This window comes from Zingiber officinale, chromosome 11A (assembly GCF_018446385.1).
Source record: "Zingiber officinale cultivar Zhangliang chromosome 11A, Zo_v1.1, whole genome shotgun sequence".
NCBI lineage: Eukaryota > Viridiplantae > Streptophyta > Magnoliopsida > Zingiberales > Zingiberaceae > Zingiber > Zingiber officinale.
In genome coordinates this window covers 14056603-14063289 of record NC_056006.1, presented here as the reverse complement: position 1 = coordinate 14063289, position 6687 = coordinate 14056603, and the positions used below count along the sequence as shown (strand labels likewise).

Sequence of the window (6687 nt, the reverse complement as noted above, 5' to 3'; positions counted from 1 at the left end):
CTCTTGCTCCTCGAGCAGTCTTCCACTCCGGCTTCTCATCCCTCAGAATCACCGTATGCTTCCTTCTCGTCCTTCGATGTACTCTTCCGCAGCACCTCGTCTCTCAGACGCACCACGTGCCTTCCTTCTCGCTAGCTGCGTCTTCCGCTCGACTACCTATGCTCTTAAGCTCCTACACACTTAGACACAAGGTTAAAAACTGATAAAACCTAATTTAACTTATTGATCACACTAAAAACAACCTTGGGGATCCAACAATCTCTACATTTTTGATGTGAGCAATGTTGGATCAAAAGCGCTTGGGGGGGGGGGGGGGGGTGAATAGCGCTCGTGGCTTTCACTCGTTTCGGATTCGTAAAGACATTCGTAAATTGTTCGAGTAATAAAGCAGCGGAATAAAATAAAGAGGACACACACACAAAAACACACCAAGATTTACTTGGTTCGGAGCCTAGGGTGACTCCTACTCCAAGGCCCGCGATCGTTGATCGCTTACTATAGGCAACAACTATATCGTGCAAAAGTTTGTACAACTGAGAATTACAATAAGTGTAAATTAAAGTAAACTTATACCGACGACAGAATCTTAGAATCGCTGAGCTTCGGGTCATCAGAAACTTGTAGCAGCACTTCAAGGTGTTTTTGAGGCAGCGCGTTGTAGCTTGATCGCTTGGAAGAAGATGTGTTGAGCCTCTGCCTCGAACTACCTTTTAAACAGTGCTGGAGGCACCTCCAAGCCTGTCTGAGGCGCCTCCAGGCCGCCGAGTTGCATGGGTGGATCAGCACAAACCTGGTCGCGCCTCATCCCTCTGAGGGCGCCTCCAAGCTACTCCAAGGCGCCTCCAACGCTTGGTCCAAGGCGCCTCCAGCTTCCTCCGAGGCGCCTCCAGCTTCCTCCGAGGCGCCTCCAGCTCCTCTGGGCAGCTGGCTTCGGCTAGCACCCGAGGCGCCTCCAAGCCCTATGGAGGTGCCTCGGACACTATTCATCCGAGGTCTAAGTTGCTCCTTTGTTTCTGCAAATTGTGTTTGTCCCAAACACAAACCCTGTAAAGCAACATTAGCACAGAAACACTATGATAGATATACTTGACAGTCGTCGGACTGTCGGGGTCTAACTTCGGATTTCCAACCGGAAACCCTAGGTCGACCCGACGCCTACTGTTCCCTCTACGGGGAACACGTCCTCACCTACTCCACTTAGGAGTTTTACCTGATGTCAGTACGATCCTCCAGATCGACTGGACTTTTGCTTAGCGTTAGTAGCTTCCGGTCTTTCTGCTGGACTTCCGCTTCCTGGCTGGTCCAGTCTTTCACCTGGTTCGCGACACCAGGACTTTCCACCTAGGGTTACCCCCTAGGACTTTTGCCTGAAGCTCTCGACCCGCTAAGACTTTTCGCATAGGGTTACCACCCCCTATGACCTAGGGTTGCCACCCCCTATAACCTAGGGTTACCACCCCCTAGGGTTTTCCACCTGCATAACCGCAGCTAGGACTTTCCTGAAACACTCAATTGAGTACATTAGATCACAAAGCAACTTAACTTTGACTTCCTTTGCCATTATCAAAACAACGGTCGATCGTCGGATGCTTCCCGCACCAACTATCACGCCCCCAAAGGAGTCTCTGCCAGACAAAAATCCGGCAGTATCTCCCCTGTACCGGTGACAATCTGAAGCATCCATACAAGCAAAATACATCAGCCACATGCGGCTGGAATATTTATATACACAACCACGCAGTTATAATAACAACCCACTCGGCTGGAATGAAACAATCACAACCACGCAGTTATATATAAAATAACCCACACGGTTGTACTAAAATACAGGGAAAAACGAAGGAAAGCCCACACAACACAAACAAATACAATGCATGCCGGCACGACTTAAACACAAATACAACACCAAAACCATAAGATAGCCACATGGCTATACACAAATACAATGCCAAAAATAAGAAAAGAGTATACAAAAGAAAACAAGCACGATCTTCGGATGTGACGTAGGACCCGGCAGACAGGATACTCTGAGTGACACCAACCATCTACAAGCTACCTGAAAACATAAATGTATACATGCGGTGGTGAGTATAATTCAAATGAAAAAGATAAGATGCATCAAGAGAATAGATCACTATTAAAATTCATAATCTACGGAATAAAATGATCATACTATCATGTATTATCCTAAACATATCGATATAATAACGATATAAACCTGAACAACAACTAACATAACGATACATACCTAACTGAATCGACATACGGTACAACGATCAAGAACTCACGGATCTGCAATGATATACCCATAACACCTAATATAAATACGATCGTACATGTAAAATAAATACGTGCAATACGTGACAACCATACGCAACAATCATATCTCAAACAAGTGCAACATATCACAATCACATGTAACTAGTATCTACTGGTACGATGCAATAAATCCCCGGATGTCTGGCGATCATACGAAAGTCGACGTGCCACGGTCACCCCGCCACCTCTCCGGATACCACGACCCCGAGAGGCTTGGGTCCATGACGACTGTACTACCCTCCACCCCACTATATAGTGGTCGAGGCGAACAATCCACTAGTAACTATCTAGCTACATAGTATCGTGGTCCCCGATCGCCACAACGGATCTCACAAAACCTCGGGTGGCACGACAGACTAGAATCGCCCACCTACCACTACCCACGAGTGGTCGCGGTGTTATTCCCAAACCAACTAATGACTCTCTCAACCACAAGGGAGATAATGGTCATCAGATGCAATGAATGATAAACATGATATATATTATATATATATATATATAATCATCATCCATGCAACAACCCCAAACCTCATAAATACCTCCAACAAGAGTATAATCGTCATGATACCTCCACATATCCCACCAAACATATGTACACACTACACATGTATAATCAACCAAAAATCTCCAATAATCCCACCAGACACATGTACACAAAATATAAGTACAATCAACATGTATCCTCCAGTAAAAAACACAACAGACATGTGTATATACCCCAAACATACAATCAACACAACTCCTCCAAAAGTACTTGACAAATACATGTGTACATACAACATGCAAATGCACGGTCAACAAGATGACTCCTATAATACATACCCGCCTATGTACAATCCATGTCATATACCCAATCAGCATGGGAATACCAACAACCCGACAATCCCTACAAGACATACTCTACACGTGTAATCACAATAGAGTAGATATCAAAAGTGGAGACTGTATATGAATTAAATAGATCATCACAAGGGTCAAGCATAAGTATCATGTAGGAAAAACAGCAACCGATCATGATATAAGATAAAGCAGCCTAATTCATCCAATAATAACCATGCACTAAGTACAAGAAAATCTACATAGAGGCCAAGGAAGAAATACCCGCCTTGATACGTAGATCGTGTCCAGAATAAATCCCCCATCGTGATGATCATCCCATATAAAAGGCCTGCATCAATCAATATATATATATTTTTTATTTAGCTAAATTCATAAGAATTAAAATAGCTAAATAAAATCTCTATCCCAATTGGATAACTCCACTCAAATTTGATCTCTGATTGATCCTCCAAATAATCCTTAATCCAACTCCTTCTAGATCCAAACAAAATATACAAATCAATCCAAAACTCACTAATCAACACTTCTTTTAATCCAATAACAAATCTCCACATAATGTTATCAAACCACAATAACCTATCATAAAAAAAAAAAATCAAATCTCCATCATAAGTCCACCACCTAACATCCTTATCAACAACTAACCAAACCATAATCAATCACAAACATCAAACCCTACATAAAACTAAGCAGAACAAAACCCCACAACCCATAGAAAACCCAATTTAGTATCATACCAATAGAATACCCAAAGTACAACACTAGAAAGGCACTGACCTTGAAGTATGGCACAATTCCAAATTCACAGCCCCACAAGAACTTGCCAACAGCCACCAAGAACCCCCCTACACCAATTCTTTCCAAGATCAAACCCAAAACCTAGCTGTAGAGTAACTAGTTTTATAAAACCCTAACAAACAGAGACATCACTCACCTTAATAGACCCCAATCCTTCAACCGAAGCCTTACTCAACCACAATATGTAGAGGACAGTGATATGCTCAGAGGAGCTTCATCAAAAAGTTGTTCCAATGCCATCCCCTAGTCCAGAACAAGAAGAACATCATGAACGAACCCAATTACACAAGAATCTTTGAATTCACAGCACTTCCCAACACTTCCTTACCTTAACCAATCGCCTCTAGTTGGCGTCGTGTGATCCACTTCCACTGATGATGATCCAGTTCACCCCCAGCAAGTAGATCGAAGAGGAGAGGCAAAAGAATCTCGATCGGCTGGAAAAGACACGAATCAACCTCTCCCTGCCATGCCCTAGCTCCGCCGAGTCATTGCCTCGTGTGCCAGCACAGCCAAAGAGGAGATCGCTGCGTCGGAGATGGTCGGAGCCATCAAGATCGGGTGACGCTTTCCCCCTGGTGACGCGACGAAGCCGAGATCGCTGGGGAAGCCGTCGGCGTCGAGTCGTCCGCGGGCGAGAGAGGAAGAGGAGAAACACTCCAGGCATCGAGAGGGAGAAGGAGGGAGACTCTGCCGAGGCACGCTGGAGGAGAAGGAAGATCGTTTCCGGCGGTGAACTCACGGTGGTCGGCGATCGGGCGAGGAGGAATCGCCGGAGAAGGAAGGGGGAATTCGGCGTCGGGAAGAGAGGAAGAAAGGTTCGGGTTGGGTGGATCGACGTTTGGGGGAGAGAGGAAAAATAAAGGAAAAGAATTTATAATTTAAAACTTTTCCTCACTTAAATGGGTATCCCAAACAGGCTTCCACCTAACCTACCGAATCATCCCCTCAAAACGAGTCATACGGACTCCGTTTAAATCCCGAAAAATTTCTAAAAATTTCCAAAAAAATCCAATAAGATTTTTCGTCCAATAACATTTATTACTTAAATTTTACAATATCTTACACCAACAATCTCCCCCTTTTTGATTATGGCAATTGAAATTCAAAGCTAAGTAAAATAGATGCATAAAGTTTAAGTAAGCAAGCTTAATGAATGCACGCATGGTTAAGCTAAAACTTAAAAACTTAAACTTTGTTAGGCTCCCCCTTAATAAAGGTATTCTTGAATTTCTTTTGAATTCTTGAATTTCTCTACTCTCCCCCTTTGCCATTTATCAAAAAGATTGAACACTATTAAAAAATCTTAATATTCCACAAAGATTTTAGGAAAAAGGCAAGAGAAAAAGTAAGTAAGTAATCTGTAAATCAAGTAAATTAGTTTGATCTCGAAGTTAGTTTTCTGAAACTTTATCAATTAATTTTGCTTGAGAAAGAATTTTCTTTTGTAGCATAGAGAAAGCAACTTTAGTTTTAAGCAATTTAGTCAAGATTTGAAACCTTAGGCTTTTGACAAGGGACAAAATATTTTGGTAACACATAGCTTTTTATAATTAATATTCTTTAGCTAAGTGAAATTAAGGTCTAAAGAGTAATTTTTAAAACAAATTGATTAAAAAAAAATTTTTTTGTTCAATTTTCAAAATACTTAGCTCTTATAATGACTTTTGAAGGCTTAGTCTAAAAAGTACAAAAAAAAATGACATTTGAAAGTTTAAAGTTTTGAAAACTCAGCTAAATTTGAAAGAATTTTTCTTTTAAAAAAAAATTAATCTAAAGCTTTTGAGGGCAAGGGAGGAGCTTAAATCCTTAATGTCCAAGTATGAGTTAAGTGAGATTGATTGTAAATTAGCTAATTTCTCTTTAAGTAAGGTATCAGAGCCTTAATGTTCATTCCTGAGTGATCTCAAAAGGTTTAAAAATCAGGCATGTAGGTTCGCGGCCACATGTCTAACCATTTAGCTACTAGCTAATTACCTAGAGGGCAACAGCTTTCACTTGGTTAGTCAAGTTAGGTCAATAGATCCAGTTAGATTTGACTAGTACTGGAAGACTTGACTTGATTACTGTTAACTAGGTATTTAACGCCCAGACCCATATTGATGCACTGACATAAGCATTCTTGAGTCCAGGCTGTACCCTATGCATCTCACGCCGTTCTATGTTTTTCAAACACAAGCAAGGTAAGTCTAGGTGTTTGTGAGATGCTCTGGCTGAGTTTTAGGGGAGCAGGATTTCTAAGGTAGAGCCTAGGCTAATTCCATATTTTGAAAATCTAGTAAAATTGAGATTTTAAGAACAATTTTGCCTAAATTTTAGAAATATAATTAAGCATTTTTTTGAAGGAAACAAAATATTTTAGGAGAAAAGGTGGAGAATTGATTTGAAAATCAATGTCTACTCTACCCAACACATTCCTATTTGCCGTCTAATTATACTGAACTCTAGTTCAGGTAAGGGTTTTGTGAAGATGTCAGCTAGGTTTGATTTGGACTCAACATGGTTAAGTATAATTTCACCTTTAGCTACATGATCCCTTACAAAATGGTGTCTTACCTCTATATGTTTGGTCCTAGAGTGGTGAATTGGATTTTTGGTGAGATTAATTGAGCTTATGTTATCAATTAAAATTTTTGTTTTATTATATTCTAGTTGGTAATCTTTTAGAGTATGCATCATCCATAGAAGTTGATAAGCACACTCGCCTAGGGCTATATATTCAACTTCAGT

The 6687-nt window shown here is 41.2% G+C and overlaps 1 long non-coding RNA gene across 1 annotated transcript; it reads right to left on the bottom strand.

Moving 5' to 3' along the window:
- Positions 1 to 3323: 3323 nt before the first annotated feature.
- Positions 3324 to 4795, bottom strand: LOC122032275. The gene is made up of 4 exons (XR_006126016.1): positions 4286 to 4795; positions 4094 to 4200; positions 3937 to 4004; positions 3324 to 3487 (listed from the first exon to the last, which is right to left on the bottom strand). It is a non-coding gene; the product is annotated as an uncharacterized LOC122032275 (long non-coding RNA).
- Positions 4796 to 6687: the final 1892 nt, after the last annotated feature.